Source organism: Erinaceus europaeus, chromosome 4 (assembly GCF_950295315.1).
Source record: "Erinaceus europaeus chromosome 4, mEriEur2.1, whole genome shotgun sequence".
In the NCBI taxonomy this organism is placed as follows: domain Eukaryota; kingdom Metazoa; phylum Chordata; class Mammalia; order Eulipotyphla; family Erinaceidae; genus Erinaceus; species Erinaceus europaeus.
Genome location: NC_080165.1, coordinates 21,714,517 through 21,722,871, shown reverse-complemented (window position 1 = coordinate 21,722,871; position 8,355 = coordinate 21,714,517). Strand labels below are relative to the sequence as shown.

At 49.4% G+C, this 8,355-nt stretch overlaps 1 protein-coding gene across 2 annotated transcripts in view; it reads left to right on the top strand.

Annotated features, from left to right (window-relative positions):
- Positions 1-816: 816 nt before the first annotated feature.
- Positions 817-8,355, top strand: part of PLA2G6 (phospholipase A2 group VI) — a 46,414-nt gene continuing 38,875 nt past the window's right edge. For both annotated transcript variants that reach the window (XM_007519324.3, XM_016186532.2), the window contains exon 1: positions 817-951. The gene's annotated coding sequence lies outside the window, so the exon portion shown is untranslated. The remainder of the gene's footprint in view (positions 952-8,355) is intronic.

The following is an 8,355-nucleotide window of genomic DNA, read 5'->3' as shown; positions in this document are numbered from 1 at the left end:
TTTATTTTTATTTGCTGAATTTGGCAACTCTAGCTTGGGATACCTGAGCAAAAGTCAAAGCAGGCCTTCTCAGCATGCCCTTCATCTTTTTGCTGGCTTTATCTACTTTTTGTTTTTCATTGATTGTTTGTGATTATCAGTGGGTTACAAGATTGTAAGCTTACAGGGTATATAGTTCCACACCACACCCACCACCACAGTTCTGTATCCCCAGCCTCCCACCATAGTTCTTCCAAGTTTTAGAAGCAGTCTGCTTTTTTTTTGAGTCTACACACATCAGTTCTCTAGATGCACATATGAATGAAACCATCCAGTAGTTGTCTTGCATCTCTCTCTCTCTTTAAATCTTTTATTATTTTATTTTATTTTTATTTTTTTACCAGAGTACTTGTTCAGCTCTGGCTTATGGAGGTACAGGAACTGAACCTGGGGCTTTGAAACCTAGGCATTAGACATCTTTTATTTTGCTAAGCACTATCACCTCCAATTCTACTCCTTTTGTCCCAAAAGGCATTCTTGTCTTTTTTTTTTTTTCGAGTATACATCCCATAATTTCTAGCGCTGCCTTACCCGCCCCCCAGTTCAGCGGCTCAGTCGTAGATCCTGAGACTGAGAAGACCCCTGCCCCTCAACAACATGTCTGCCCACATGGCATCAAGTGGACTTTCTGCCCCGCACAGATATGGCCGCAACCCGCCTCCATTGATTGGTTCCTGCCCAAAATCCAACCTCCCTGGTCGACGAAAAGCCCTTCTATTGGGCAGTTACAAAAATATGGCGGCGGCCATATGTCACCCCCCTTTCCTCGTGCTCACCTTTGGGGTGAGGGGGCGGAACCACAGCAGCGGCTTTAACCACGGGCTTTGCTGATTGGCTAGGAGCGAGCAGCTGCCCGTCACGTGACCCACGGCGCTTTTGTTTGCGGAAGTAGAAGTGCTGAGTAAGTCTGAGGTGAGTCATTGTGCAGGGCAGGCGGGCCCTGGGGAGCCCTTCCCAAACCTCTTCAGCACCCGAGATCCCGTTATCTCCAGTTGGATCCCCCTTCAGATCTCTCTAGAGACCCCCGATTGAGGCATTGGTCTTTATGTTACCCCTGGGTGTCCCGGCTTCCGCCCTTTGATCCCCAGCGTCACCAACTCCCATCCGGTGACCGCTTTTGTCTTATTTCCACTGTCTCCACTGCAGGACTCCAGCTTCGACTGGTACCAAGCTGTCTTCACTGTGTGTCCTCCCTCAAGCCCTCAATTCCTGATTCAGCTCTTCTGCCCCAACTCAGTTCCTTTCAGTAAACCCCACTTTTAACATCCGCCCCCGTTGTATCCAACCTTTTTAACAGCTCCCAGTTTTTCTGCATCTGTGTATTTCTACCTGATTGCCCATTTTACCTATCTCTCTTATGCTTTCCTTCATTCATGAGTCCCTCTTACTGTCCCCTTTTATGATTCTGCTTATTTCTTTTTGTGTACTTCCCAGATTGCATCCCCACCATGCTCCCAGCTTTTCCCAAGCTTCCTTTCCCCATAGCCTCCCACCCCCCCAATCCCTTTGTCCACCTTATGCTTCCACAAATGACCTGGAACCTGGTGACAGGCAACATGTGACCATTGTGGCACAGGGAGGAAACAGGGATCTGATCCCCCCCCCCCCCCCCCCCCCCGTTAATGAGTTACTCTCAGGACCCCAAATACTTTCCCCTCCCTTAAGCTGCTTTCCTTCCCCTGCCCTCTTACCAGCTCAACAGGATGTTAGGCAGGTTTGGTTTGGCACTCCACCCTTGGGCTGAATGCAGTGTTTTTGTTACTGTCTCTTCCTTTAAATGTTCCTGGAGTTTGGATTCTATTTTTTCTGTCCAGGTCTGATTCCTCATCTGTAACCATGGGGGGTTGTGTTTCCTGCCCTCGTAAAGATGTCATGAAGTTCAAAACTGGGGGAGGGAAAGTAGAAGACAAAGCTTTATAATCAGTACAAATGCATGTTTTTGTAATTGTGTCAGAGTCAGGAAAGGGAAAGGTACCAAGGGAAAAAAAAAACAGGAAGAGAAAGGCAAATAGAGGGCACATTGTCTTTCATGTATCAGTGACAACATTTATTGATCATCTACATCACTAATTCTGCGTTTAACAAGCATTCATGGGCTGCCAGCGTTATTTATTCCCTTTTGATAAAAGGAGAGGGCAAATGAATTACCTTATGTCACACTGATTGATGAGGTTAGAGCTAAAAATCTAGATTCAGTTTATCTAATACTTGGAGCCTGTGTGATTGTCCTGTTGTGGAAGGGCTTTATGACTTTCTCAGTAATTGGGACATTTTCCCCCTCCCTTCATGGGTTACTTTCTTGTTAGATGACACTGTTCTCAAAAGGAAGTGTCCTTGTTACTCAGCAGAGTGATACCACCAAGTGACAGAGGAAAGAGGAATGTGGATGGTGTGTGTGTGTACACATGCATGCATGGGGGCATGCAAGGAAGGACTCTTATAAAGGGGAAGTCTCATGAGCATCACTTTATAGAGGGAGGCTCCCTGGGAAAACATTTTTTTTTATTTCTTTATTGGGGAATTAATGTTTTACATTCGACAGTAAATACAATAGTTTGTACATGCATAACATTTCTCAGTTTCCCATATAACAATACAACCCCCACTAGGTCCTCTGTCAACCTTCTTGGACCTGTATTCTCCCCACCCACCCACCCAGAGTCTTTTACTTTGGTGCAATACACCAATTCCAGTTCGGGTTCTACTTGTGTTTTCTTTTCTGATCTTCTTTTTCAACTTCTGCCTGAGAGTGAGGTCATCCTATAGCTCTCTCTAAAGTATTAAAGTTTTGGGGTGGGGGGGGAGTGGTCTTGTCTGTCCTGTTCACTGGTGTTATTCTCAGCAGTTGAGTAATACCTACCACAAGTAGGTCCTGAATCAGCAGTTGTTAAGTAAACCATAAAAGGGAGCCCCCCCCACACCATGCCAGTAGCCCCAAGATCTCTGAAGTTAAGGGGCTTCATTTTCTGTTCTCGAGTGGCCTTGCTTATTTGATTCCAGCCATACCCCCTAAGGAGAATGAATGAGACACCTTTTCTTTTCTGGAAGGGTATTTCTCTCTAGCTTCAAACGGCATTGCATCTTTACTTTTTTTTTTTTTTTTCCCTCCTCCAGGGCTATTGCTGGGCTCGGTGCCTGCACCATGAATCCACCGCTCCTGGAGGCCATTTTTTTTCCCCCTTTTGTTGCCCTTGTTGTAGCTTCGTTGTGGTTATTATTATTGCCCTTGACGCAATTCGTTGTTGGATAGGACAGAGAGAAATGGAGAGAGGAGGGGAAGACAGAGAGGAGGAGAGAAAGACAGACACCTGCAGACCTGCTTCACCGCCTGTGAAGTGACTCCCCTGCAGGTGGGGAGCCGGGGGCTCGAACCGGGATCCTCACGCCAGTCCCTGTGCTTTGCGCCACATGCGCTTAACCCACTGCGCCACCACCCGACCCCCGCATCTTTACTTTTTAATTTAATTTAATTTATTTATTTAAATTTATTTATTTCCCCTTTTATTGCCCTTGTTTTATTGTTATAGTTATTATTGTTGTTATTAATGTTGTCATTGTTGAATAGGGCAGAGAGAAATGGAGAGAGGAGGGGAAGACAGAGATGGGGAGAGAGAGATAGACACCTGCAGACCTGCTTTACTGCTTGTGAAGCAACTCCCCTGCAGGTGGGGAGCCTGGGGCTCAAACCGGGATTCTGACTCTGGACCTTGCGCTTTGCACCACGTGCACTTAACCCACTGTGCTACCGCCTGACTCCCTATTTTATTTATTTTTTACTTTTTAAAACTTAAATGCTTTATTTTCATTTTATTTTCTTATATTCAATAGGACAGATATAAATTGAAAGGAAGTGAGGAAATAGGAAGAGAGACACCTGCAGACCTGCTTCACCACTTGTAAAGCTTTCCCCCTGCAGGTGGGATCAGGGGCTTGAACATGGGTCATTGCTCATGGTAACATGTGCACTCAATAGCTGCCTACCTCCAACATTACATTTTTACATTGAGCCCCCGGCTCTCTGGAGCACAGGAGACTGCAAATTCAGCCGCATTTATTGAGAGTATCCAGGTTTTCTCCTTCAGGTGCACCAAGGATTCAAGTTAACCACATTCAAATCTTGGCTAGTTACATAACCTGTGGCTCAGTTTTGTGTATGTGTGTGTGTGTGTGTGTGTGTGTGTTTCCCCTTAACCTACAAGGTCACTAATTTATTACAGAGGATGCTAAAGGCTAGACATGCACAGCCAGGATAAAAGAGATGCCCTCTCGAGGGGTACTTCTGCCCAAACCTTCCTGCTCCCCTGCCTGGGCGCCCCATTTTCTGTCTGTGATACAAGAGTGTGAGTGTTTGGAGAATTATATATAATGGCCCACTGGAAGCATTTGGCAAGGTGCCCGGTGCCAGTGGGTGCTAGATGAAGGCAGTAGTGACATTGGGGTGAAAGGTGATGGCAGCCACGCTCCCTGTTCCTCACCCACTTGGAAGGAGCTTGGGATGGGAGTGAATACCTGGAGGCTCATTTTGTATGGCCAGCCACCTGGGAGGACTAGAGACGGTGGGAGGTGGAGGAGACATTCGGCTTGACCTCAGCTTTCATGCGCTCTTTCCTCAGGCACTAGCTGAGCACCCACAGGTGCAGGCCCTCTGCCTAGTGCTGTTGAGGAAGCCCAGGAGGACAGCACTCCCTCTTGGACCTGCGCTTCTTTGCGCACCACTCCGGGGTATCTGCTGACCCTGCCCTCTGCCACAGGCACTTGGAGAGCTGCATTGTGGCTCTCAGGGTGACACACTTTGCTTGGTGACATTATGAGAGGCCACAGGCCTGGGCAGCAGAGTGTCCTGGGCGGGGTGGTAGTCTCATCTGACCTGTGTTCCTGCCAGGGGAGGGGAAGACATAGGAGGATGTCGTTGTGCCAGCTGCTCCAGTCACAGGACATCCTGTCACAAGCAGCCCGGGCATGAGAAGCCTGAGTTCCACAATCATCTGTTGTGCATGTGCTCCCAGAGTCCCCATGTGGCCAGTCCTGTGAGCTTAGCTTCCTGCCCTGCTGCCTTCCAGGTCGCTATTCTGTCCCCTGTACCCACCCCCACCCCCTTTTTTCCCCTTTTGGTGGAGAGACCTCATGCATGAGCAATATTACCTCTCTGACTTTTTTCATGCTGAGAGGGAGACAGAGTCAGAGAGAGGGAAAGATACCACAATACTGGAGCTTCCCCTGGTGCTGTAACATCCCCCATGTGGTGTCAGGGACTTGAACCTGGGCCATGTACATGGCAATGCAGGCACCCTGCCTGGCAAGCTATCTTTCCCACTGTCCTGTCCTTTGAGCCAGCCTTTGTCAAGGGAACAGAGGACTTGCAGAAGTCCCCTGTGTGAAGTATGAATGAGCCCAGCTTCAGGCTAGCTGCCATCTGTGGAGCTGATCACTCCAGCCTGGTGGCAGGGTCACCCCTGAAGCCCAGCAGGTGCCTAAAGGAATGAGCATGTCCTTTGTGGTGACAAGCCAGGCAGCTTGTAGTGAGTGGGACGTAGGGTGTGTGGCCTGTCACCCCTTTCAGTAAGGGGACAAGGTGCTCAAACATAGGGGTTTCCCCCCAGGTCACCCCTTTGTTCTTTTATTTACTTTTTTTTTTTTTTTTTGCTTCCAGGGCTCACTGGGCTTGTTGCCTGCACTATGAATCCACTGCTCCTGGAGGCCATTTTTCCCATTTTTGTTGCCTTTGTTGTTATTATTGTTACTGTTGTTGATAGGACAGAGAAAAATCAAGAGAGGCGAGGAAGACAGAGAAGGGGAGAGAAAGATAGACACCAGCAGACCTGCTTCACCACTTGTAGAGCGACCCCCCCTGCAAGTGCAGAGCCAGGGGCTCAAACTCTGATCCTTATGCCAGTCCTTGTGCTTCGTGCCATGTGTGCTTAACGTGCTGCACTATCACTGCCTGGCCCCTTCTTACTTATTTTATTTTTTTCCTTTTTTTTTTTTTTTTGCCTCTAGGGTTACTGCTGGGCTCGGTGCCTACAGCATGAATCCACTTCTCCTGGAGGCCTATTCCCCCCCCTTTTGTTGCCCTTGTTGTTGTAGCCTTGTTGTGGTTATTGTTGTTGTTGTTGATTTCGTTCGTTGTTGGATAGGACAGAGAGAAATGGAGAGAGGAGGGGAAGACAGATGGGGAGAGAAAGACAGGGGGAGAGAAAGACAGAGGGGGAGAGAAAGACAGAGAGGGGGAGAGAAAGACAGACACCTGCAGACCTGCTTCACCACCTGTGAAGCAACTCCCCTGCAGGTGGGGACCCGGGGCTTGAACCAGAATCCACATGTGCTTAACCCGCTGCGCTACCACCTGACCCCCTATTTTTTCCTTTTTATGGGAGCAGTGCTCAGCTCTGGCTTATGGTGGTTCAGGGGATTGAATTTGGGACCTCAGAGCCTCAGGCATGAAAGTCTATTTGCATAACCATTATGCTGTCTCTCCAGCCCTTATTCTCATTCACACACAGCCTGTGTATGGACTCCCTGTCTGGAGTCAGGGACAACAGGCTGGCTGCATGGGCAAACAAGTAAAAGGGAGGAGGCCATCCAAAGACATGCCATCATCCTCAAGGGGGCACACCAATGGGGAGTGTGTGCTTGGTTGGGCAGTGGGGTGGTGGTTCTGGGACTGACAGAAGGAGAGGCAGAAGATGCCATTCTCAGAGGAGGGGCCTTGAAGGATGCACAGGGGTGTATCTGTCTGACAACCCTTTCTTGATGCACTCTGATGCAGGTGAAGAAAGTGGGGAGGAGGGAGTCGGGCTGTAGCGCAGTGAGTTAAGCGCAGGTGGCGCAAAGCACAAGGACTGGCATAAGGATCCCGGTTCGAACCCCGGCTCCCCACCTGCAGGGGAGTTGCTTCACAGCCGGTGAAGCAGGTCTACAGGTGTCTATCTTTCTCTCCTCCTCTCTGTCTTCCCCTCCTCTCTCCATTTCTCTCTGTCCTATCCAACAACGACGACAACAACACTAATAACTACAACAATAAAACAACAAGGGCAACAAAAGGCAATAAATAAATAAAAAAAAAAAAAGAAAGTGGGGAGGAGCGTTGGGGGGTGGGGTGGGTCTCATGCAGGTATTGGAGGTACAGCCTGGTGGAGGGGGCCTATTCCCTGCACTTGGCTTCCTCCAGTAGGTGCCGGCTCCAGGGACTGGTGTAAGCCAAGAGTCTGATTGATGTCAGTGGGGGTGGAGGGGTGGAGGGACCTGCAAACAAAGGAACAGGGGACAGCACAGAGCTCAGAGCCTCCTTCCCTCAGCTGTGAGGGGGAGATGGAAGCAGTGCGAACAGTGCCTGCTGAGCTCTTGTTGCCCGCTGGACGCTTGGATGGTCCCGTGTTACAGAGGAGGAAATGGAGGGGGACAGAAAGTAACATTCTCCTGGCCACATCGCTGTTAGACAGGGAAGCTGCGAATGTGAACTCTTGTTTGGCTCCAGAGCTGCACTCTGAGCCCTGTGCTGCAGCCCCATTGGACAGCCAGGCAGTACTGACTCAGATCTGCTGCCTCGTAGCTGCTCAGGAAACATCTGATGTGAGTGTGACGATTGGCCCTCTTCAGAGATGTGTGTATGTGTGTGTTTGTGTGTGTAGTGTGTTACCAGGCCCTGGAACCTTCATGTCTCACTGCTTGGGGCTATTCTTTCATTTAGATAGATAGAAAGAGGGAGAAAGGGAGAGACACCGTAGCACCCGAGCTTCCTCTGCTGCCACAGCACCTCCCATGGGTTGCTCGGGCTTGAACCTGGGCCATGCACATGGCAAAGCCTGAACCCTACCCAGTGAGACATCTCTCGGGCTCACAGGGAGGATTCTGGGTAGGCCTCGTATTTTTCCTTTGGTCCCTAAAGTTGATTCTCAGCTCATCACACAGACCAAGGGCCCCTTGAGTCTGACGTGGGCGGGGGCGAGCGTGCTTTCTAGATTCCACACCTCTGGCAGACCAGTGTTTCTTGTTCTCACCCTCTGTCCTCAGTCTGAAACCCCTGTTCTAGGCAGGTGACATCTGGGTACAGAGGTAGAGGTGGCATGACCTAAGGAAGACAGTGTGCTTTCCGGGAACCTAGGAAATGACGAGACATCCAAGTCACATCATCCAAACTGGGGACATTTCCCATGGCAGAAGTGGTGACCCCATAAACACACAAAGAAAGTCCTACTGTAAAAAGAGCCGTGTGTGCTCAGAGTCCTGTTGATGTCGGGGGCTTTGTATTTGCCCAGAGCTCCTTGTTCGCAGGTTCCCAAAGGCTTTAGACAGACGCTGTAGCTCCCTGGAACGGTG